This window comes from Dipodomys spectabilis, unplaced genomic scaffold (assembly GCF_019054845.1).
Source record: "Dipodomys spectabilis isolate Male_0828 unplaced genomic scaffold, ASM1905484v1 ptg000032l, whole genome shotgun sequence".
NCBI classification, from domain to species: Eukaryota; Metazoa; Chordata; class Mammalia; order Rodentia; family Heteromyidae; genus Dipodomys; species Dipodomys spectabilis.
Genome location: NW_024870709.1, coordinates 25,582,232 through 25,591,322, shown reverse-complemented (window position 1 = coordinate 25,591,322; position 9,091 = coordinate 25,582,232).

The following is a 9,091-nucleotide window of genomic DNA, read 5'->3' as shown; positions in this document are numbered from 1 at the left end:
GCATAGCAAGGACATGGTTTAACCTAAAGCTTATATTTATATATTTCAGGTAACTGGAAACAGCAAGTAATAAACCGCAAGCCATAAGACTTAAAGACCCTACCAAGAAAAACATTCCTCTTTTTTCCTCCCTTTGGGCATAATGGGTGTTGAACTCAGGGTCTTGAGGCAACATACCTCTTTATCCTTGCTCCCAGACCTTTGTTATTTGTTATATCATTGTTCTGTCTTTATTTTTTATTAGAGTTTCACATGTATGCTTAGGCCAACTTGGACTGTAACAGCCTTTAGGTAAGATGACAAACAGCGTCAGAAGAGACAAAGGAAGAGAAAAAGAGAGGGGGAAGAGAGAGAAAGAGATCCAAACAATTTTCTGGTGCCTAGGGAAAATATCTAGTTGGTTTTGATGTTTGTAATAGTTGTAACATTCACATACAAACCTGTTCTTGATCTAAAATGAAGTCATCAAAAGCCTCACTATATACAGAACTACTGATGTACTTACATTATTTTTTTCATTTCTGTTTTTATCTCTTTGTTTTTCATTGCTCTATAATAGTTGTTCCTATTGATGAGATGTAATGTGATATTTCAGTGCATCTATTACAATGCCCAGAGATCTGATTAGGAAAATTATCATTTCTTCAAATATGTATTTTTATTTATGTTGGAAGTTTCAAGATTCTCTAATTCTTTTGTTGTCAGTCATGGGACCTGAACTCAGGAACTAGCTGTCCCTGAGCTCTTTTGCTCAAGGTTAGTGCCCTACCCTTTTGAGCAACAACTCCACTTCTGCTTTCCTGGTGGGTAATTGGAGATAAGTCTCAGACTTTCCTGCCCAGGCTGGCTTTGAATCTCTGCAGATCTCAGCTTCCTGAGTACCTAGGATTACAGACAAGCCACCATTAGCTGGCTTCTAATTCTTTTTTAAATACTTAATAAACTATTTTAAAATATGGTCACCATACTGGGCTATAGAATCCTAGCACTTATTCCCCCTCCATAATTGTATTCTTGCCCCAATTATGCAATTTTCTTTTATCACCTCTTTTATCACGGCCCTTTTTATCTCTGGTGACCACTGTTCTATACTGCTTTTTTAATACATTAATTGCACAAAATAATGGATTTTATAATGACATTTTCGTATTTCAATGTAAGATACTTGGACCATTTTCATCTACTATGCTCTACTTCTATAGATTAGCTTTTTTTTTTTTGTCAGTCTTGGGGCTTGAACTCTGGGTCTGGGTGTTGTATCTCAGCTCTTCAGCTCTAGGCAAGCACTCTACCACTTGAGCCACAGCTCCCCTTCTGGTTTTCAGGCTGTTTGTTGGAGATTACAGTCTCTTGGACTTTTCTTGCCCAGCTGGTTTTGAACCGAGATCCTCAGATCTCAGCCTCCTGAGTAGTTAGGATTACAGGCATGAGCCACCACCACCCGGCTTGAGATTAGCTTTTTTAAGCTTATATCCACCTTTACAAATGAGACTTCTCTTACTTTGGTATTATATTTCAAGTAGGGATACGCAGTAAAGTAAAGGAGACATAGCAAGGCTACCAGGAACAGAGCAAGGAATAGAGACACTGCTGTCAAATAGAAAAATATTTTTCTCAGGGAAAGATATACAAGTTATATAGGTAAAGAAAACTTTAAAATGTTGAAAAGAACATCATTAGATGTAACAGATAAATAATAGATATATAGACAGATGATTGATGGATTGATTATTGGTAGATAATAGATAAATACATATACACAGATACATAGATACATAGACTAATGAAAACAGAGAAATCAGAGAAAAAGAGCCTGTCAGAAAAAGAAAATAGTAAGTCTTTGAATTAAAGAAAGTGATAGCTGAAATGAAAAGTGAATAAAGCCACACAGATCTAAAAAATATTTAAATCACCGCCAGGAAGTAGGAAAAAAGGACAGAAAAACCACCAAACAAAAGGAGCAAAAGTTATGTATAGAATGTTCAGGTGGATCATCTTGAGGTCCAAGCTCTAACTCACTGCAGTTGAGATCATCAAAGTGTGTCCACAGAGATCAGAAGGAAAACTAAGATGGGATTTGTCAGAACTGACAGACACAAACTTCAGAATCTAAATGGTGGGCTGAGTGTTCAGCATAATGAATAGAAAACAAAAAGAGAGACACTTTGTTGTAAAACTTTGAAGTGTCAAAGATAAAATATAACACAAGAAGCTTCTGAGGAGATTACAGTGTACCTACTAATGAAGGGAAACACAACAAAACACTTAATCATCTGTAGTAAATTCTACACTATATATGATACAGTAACACCTTCAAAATAGTGGTGGGGGAGGATTTTTTTTTTTCTGTCAGCCATGGGACCTGAAATCTGGGCCTGGGCGCTGTCCCTCAGCTCTTCAGCTGAAGCCTAGCACTCTACCACTTGAGCCTCAGCCCCACTTTGGGCTTCTTCTGCTTATGTGGTGCTGAGGAATCAAACCCAGGGCTCTCTACCACTGGTAGAGCCACCTTCCCAGCCCCAGGGGGATTATTCTTAACAGAGAATGCCTTGTGGTCACAGGTTTGAGGTGAAAGCCCATCTATATTGTTAGAGAAACAAAAAGATCTATTAGGGAGACAATCCCTAAGAATATCTAATATAAATAATTTTATGCATTAGGACAGGATGCAAAGAAAATACTGAGGTCATAGGAAGAAAGCATTTTAGTGAACAAATGTCTGATTGGCATTTGTAAAATGTATAAGAGGATTTTACAAGGAAACTACAAGGCAAAATACAAAAAGAAATCAGTCCAAAAAGAGCAAAACTGAGAAAAATTATAATAATTCTCTTGCAAATATTAAATGTAACAATAAACATAGATACCCTTTGGGTTTAAAGTGAGATGGAAGCAGACCAGAAAGGTTGCTGCAAGAACAGTTCTGCTGATCTAAACATTCACACAGTGAGAACAAAGAAGGATATTCTTAGGAGAGGATCACAAGGACTCAATAGCTATGAGCATATGATCATATAAAATGATGCTTATCAAAATAAACTCTAAGAAATGGAAATTAGAGATTTTTTTATTATGCTGTTTGTGGTTTCTTTTTCCCCCTTTCGTTTATTCCCTTCTGTTGAGGGGTTTTTTATGTCTGTACCCTTTATATGATTTGAGAAGGGGAAGGGGAAGCACAGAAATGATGGGACAAGGGGTAAGCCAACTCAGCAGTGAAAAACACTGGTTGGAAATGAACTATACAATTTTGGGAAGAGGGAAATTGGGAGGGGAAAAACTGGGAGAGAATGGGGGAGGGATAAAGGAAATGTACTCATTAACTGTCTCATGTAACTGTAACTCCTCTATATATCATCTTATAATACAATTTTTTATAAAAGATGATTCTATAATGCTATTGCCTTATAAGTATGTATAAGTATGTGGTCTTGCCTACTATTGAGTGAATAATGATTGTAAATAAAATAATTATTAATAGCCAAGAACCAGTGGCTCATGCCTGCAATCCTAGCTATGCAGGAGGCTGAGATCTGAGGATCATGGCTCAAAGCCAGCCCAGGGAGGAAAGTCCATGAGACTCTTATCTCCAATAAACCACAAGAAAAATGGAAGTGATGCTGTAGTTCAAGTGGTAGAGCACTGGCCTTGAGCTGAAGAACTCAGGGACAGACCCAAGCCCAGAGTTCAAGCCCCATGGCTGACAAAAATAAATTTATAAGCACAGTAAAATGCAAGCAAATACCATGATTCCCTGAAGAAATAACATGTTTAGGCATCAATTTGGTCACATAGCTGTGTGTAGTGCTGTTCACTTTGCCTGAATTCAGAATATTCCAGTATTCAAGTATAATCCAGCATTTTCCAATGGTGCCTATTAGTATTTAAATATATACCATCGACTACTAGGAAATGTAACTACTAACAAATGTAATATTTGATTTATTCATATAATAATTTCTTTAGATATTTATAATGACTATAAAGAAAGTTGAAATACCATTGCAACAATCAGATGTATAAGTTGTTATGTAAAAAAACGAACTTTACAACTTTGGTGGGGGGGAGGGGGGTATTGGGAGGTGGGAGATGGAAAGGAGAAACAAAGGAGGAGGCAACAATGCTTGATTAGAAATGTGCTCATTATCTTGCCCGTGTAATTGTAACTCCTCTGTATGGTATTTTCAATAAAATAAATAAATAAATAAATAATTTTTTTAAAAAAGAAATTCTTTAAAGACCATTTAACAGTGGTAGAATGACTGGAAATTCCCCCCAGAAGTCCAATTGCATATTTAAAAATCCCAGAAATTTGAAAACATTATACCTTCTTTTATCATCTAAGTATTGATTGTGGGGGAGTACTGCCAAGGTTTTTTTTAAGTAGTTCTTCCAGTAGACTTCTAGATTACTGATGTCTTTAGAAAAAGAGCATGTAGAAAGCCCACAGATTGGGAGAAGATCTTCACTAGCCATACAACGGACAAGGGTCTCATATCTAAAATATACCTGGAACTCAAAACATTAAATCCCCAACAACAAATCTTCAAAGAAACAACTGCCCCATAAATAAGTGGGCGAAAGACTTACAGAGAAACTTCTCTGAAGAGGAAAGAAGGATGGCCAATAGAAACATGAAGAAATGCTCAACCTCCCTAGCCATAAAAGAAATGCAAATCAAAACAACATTGAGATACCACCTCACCCCAGTTAGAAGGGCTATAATCAAGAACTCTAATAACAACAGATGCTGGAGGGGATGTGGACAGAAGGGAACCTTACTGCATTGTTGCTGGGAGGGTAAACTTGTTCAACCACTTTGGAAAGCAGTATGGAGGTTCCTCAAAAGACTCCACATAGAGCTCCCCTATGACCCAGCAAACCCACTTTTGGGCATTTACCCAAATGTCCACAAACAAGACCACACTAAAGCTACCAGCACAACCATGTTTATTGCAGCATTATTTACCATAGCTAAGATATGGAACCAACCCAGATGCCCCTCAGAAGATGAATGGATCAAGAAAATGTGGTATATATACACAATGGAATTCTATGCCTCCATCAGAAAGAATGACATTGCCCCATTTGTTAGGAAATGGAAAGACTTGGAAAAAATTATATTAAGTGAAGTAAGCCAGGCTCAAAGAAACATAGGTCCCATGGTTTCCCTTATTTGCCATAATTAGTATATGTCTGAGTCAAGCAGAAAAGGTCAGATAAGTTGATGTTAGGGAAATGAACCCTAAGGTATGTATTCAAATGTTTTTTTTTACATGCAATTGTTTCTAACACATTTATAAGATGATTTCTTTGTTGCATTGTATGTCCCTCCCCCATGGTATAACCCCTGCTTTCACTGTATTTGATGTCAGTATAATTTGTGGAGGGGAAGGGAAAAAATAAATCATTTAAATAGGAATACAGGTGGACCCATTGCAACAATGAAATGTACAAGTCCTTATGTTGAAGACGAAGGTGGGGGGGAGGATTGGGTGGGAGGGTGGGGGGAGGATGGGAAGGGATGGGAAGGGGAAACAAAGGAGGAGGCTACAATGCTTGATAAGAAATGTACTCATTATCTTGCCCATGTAATTGTAACCCCTCTGTACAGTATTTTCACAATAAAAAAATAGCAAAGCAAAAAAAAAAAAAAAAAAAAGGAGCATGGTGGTGCAGTAATAGAACACTGACACTGGACCACAGAGGAAACAGTTGGACAATTTAGGGAAGGAATAAATCAAGTCATAAAAATATTAATCTGTATTCCTCACATGTAAGGAACTGAAAGAGAGAAAACCTCTTGCCTTATGTCATGAATCTTTCATTTGGTTGATTTTTCTTTTTTCCATTATTTCAAACCTTGCAAGATTACTATACTGGTACTCTCTTTAAAAGATTATTAGCAGCCGGGCGCTGGTGGCTCACGCCTGTAATCCTAGCTACTCAGGAGGCTGAGATCTGAGGATCGCGGTTCAAAGCCAGCTCAGGCAGGAGAGACCGTGAGACTCCTATCTCCAATAAACCACCAGAAAACTGGAAGTGGCGCTGTAGCTCAAGTGGTAGAGCGCTCGCCTTGAGCTGAAGAGCTGAGGGACAGCGCCCAGGCCCAGAGTTCAAGCCCCATGACCAACCAAAAAAAAAAAAAAAAAGATTATTAGCAGCGCAGCTTTTTCAAAAAAAAAAAGTAGCCAGGATGATATCATAAAAACATGATTCTCCTTCATTATTGAATCTTTTTGAAAACATTTTATAATCTTTTGAGTAGTTATACAAAAGGGGTTCCAATTAACATGTCAATTCACAAATACAGAACATCTTGTTAATTTCACCCATTACATCACTCTCTCCCTTCTTTCCCAACCCCACCTACCACCTTACACTGCTGAATCTGTATTTAACTTTTACTTGAATACTTAATGCAATCTGAGATACAGAAGAAAAATAAATGTACATTTATTTTTTAATGTTTGTCCAGAAGGAAATTTCATAAGCTCTTATTTTCTTGTTTTAAATGCTAAAAATCTATTGTGCTTCTTTTGTCAGTTTTGTTCACCAAGAATCTGAGAGGTAAGCATTAGCATCAGAATATACTATATTCTCAGTTGTTTAGCTTACTTTTCATTATTACTGTCCTATTGATTGTTCATCTTTAATGTTTGTCATGTTTTTATATCTATTGTAAGTCACTACAATATAATTACAAGGAGCAGAAGAAAGCATGCATTTACTAAAAGCAGGTAGTTTTCCATGTATATCGCATACTACATACTTCTGACAATTTCACCAGGTTTCTTATTACTATCCTCATACTATAGACCAAAATCCAGACTCATTCAGATAAGATTAGTGAGCTTTTAAAGCAAATTAAAGTTAATTATTTGTGAATCCAAAGCTGAAATTTAAACCCAGATTATTCTCAATACAAAGCCTATATCCTTTCTACTTTAGCACACTACTATCTTCCTTTCCACAGAAACTATAGTTACTGCTGGAGAAATGAAAATGGATGTTACATCAGGTTGGAGTTATGTTGTTATTATTATTGTGGATACATACACACAATTAACCTCCAAAAGATGCATGAATAGACAAGGAATAATAATAAGCAATAATAAAATAAGTAAAACTTTCACACCAGGTAGCTTCTGAACTCTGCTTCACTCCTGCTACAATAACATTGTTCACTCTCAAATAAGCCCAAGGAAGTTGACAAATGGATAATAGTGGCTAGAGATCACCAAGAGCAAAACAGAAGATGAAAGCCACTCACATTTATCATCTCTGAAATCAGAGCTGGAGGACTGGGTTGGAGGCAAATTCACACATTCGTCTCAAATTTGGGGATGCTCCTACAATGCTGTGGATATACCCAAAAAGGACAACAAAAATGGAATATGTATCTCTCACGTTATATTGCCAAAGCCAAATGAATCTTTAAATTCTGCGAGGGAGCAATTAAAACAAGGTGAATATGTAAAATTAAATTTAACAGATAAATCAGTAATGTTGTGAGCGGGCTAAAATACTTAGCAAATATGAATCTTCAACTAATGGAATTTCTCCAGATTTTTGATGATTATGGTCTCTTTCTAGGGATAGAAAAGGAAGTCACATTTATATAGGTCCAATTATCCTTCACATAACTGGAAAACTCCTGTAAGGTAGATATTAGAGCAACTTGCTAATTGTGATAATGACACAATCAAAGCAAATCTATTAAACAGAATGAAATGGTATAAGCCATGGTAATTAGATAAGCACAATTTGAATTATCCATAAAACTTTTTTTAAATGGTAAAACTATTCTTAGAGGATTTACAGCTTCGTTTGCTTCTTCCTCTGACACCACTGGTAAATTCATTTAGCCATTTTATTTAGTAAAGCACTGCATTGAAGGAGCTGTTCCATCGTCACATGACATTAAAGGTAGTCCTAAGCCAAGCAACAGAAGGAGGGCTTCATGGTGCTTCTGAATACCCCTATGGTTAGACACTCACAAAAATGAAATGACTCTGGTACCTGATTGAAAAGATCATTTTTATAATTAAATGGGCTTTACTTAAACTAGTAAAACTGATGGACAAAAGCTATGCTCTTCTGCCTTGCTCAGCATTAGTAAGTCCCTATTTGTACCCTGAGTTTTATCATTAAGCTACGTCTAAACATTGCTGTGCTTTTTCAGGGTTTTTTTTCTTTTTGTCTTTCTAGAATCTTCTATTTGTTTTTCCTGTCACCAGACATTGTCTATTTGAAGGCACTCTATGAAACTCAGTTGATCATTTCTATTGACTCCTCTGAAAAGTGGAACTCCTCTGAAAAGTGAGTCAAGACTACCATTTCATTTTCAAATGGAGAAGAGAATGACTGAGTTAAGTAAATTGATCAAGGTCAAACCATAAAAATCGTAAGTGTCTGGATGTTTTTAAATTCTGTGATTATATCAAAAGGTATAATGAAATCCTGTGGAATAAAGACATTTTATTACTGTTTTAGTGAAAATGGCGAGCATGGTATTCCAGAATTAAAAAGCATATGATCAAAAAGTATGAAATTGTAAAGAATTAGAGTATTCATAATTAAATCAATTTCAAGCAACTATACAGGCCCTTACATACGGCCATGGTTTTGTTCAAAAGTCAAATATTCACATGAGCAACCACTGTATCTGTAAATCCTCTCCAGAGTTCAACTTATAGAACATATTGTAACTAACTTAGCTCCCTGAGTGCTGTCAGCTTCATCAACATTCAACTGGAGATTAATTGTTTTAATTATTCATGTAAGGAAGTAATTAATTAAATCGCATAGGATCTGACAAAAGTAGTGCAAGGATAGCTCACCTCTCGACAAATGAGTTCTATTTTTTTTATTTGTTGATGATCTCCCATAAGGAAAACTCTTTCTTTAGTTGATTCATCTCCCAGCCAGTCCCAATTCCTCTGTTAGCAATTACAACCAACAGAAAGCAGTGTGAGTTATTGGCAAGGAGTACGGAATTACTCTAATATAGATACTTTCATAGCAAATTAAAAATAAGCACATAAAAAGACAAGCAAAAAGAATAGAGGTGATTTTAAAAAGCAACTGAAGG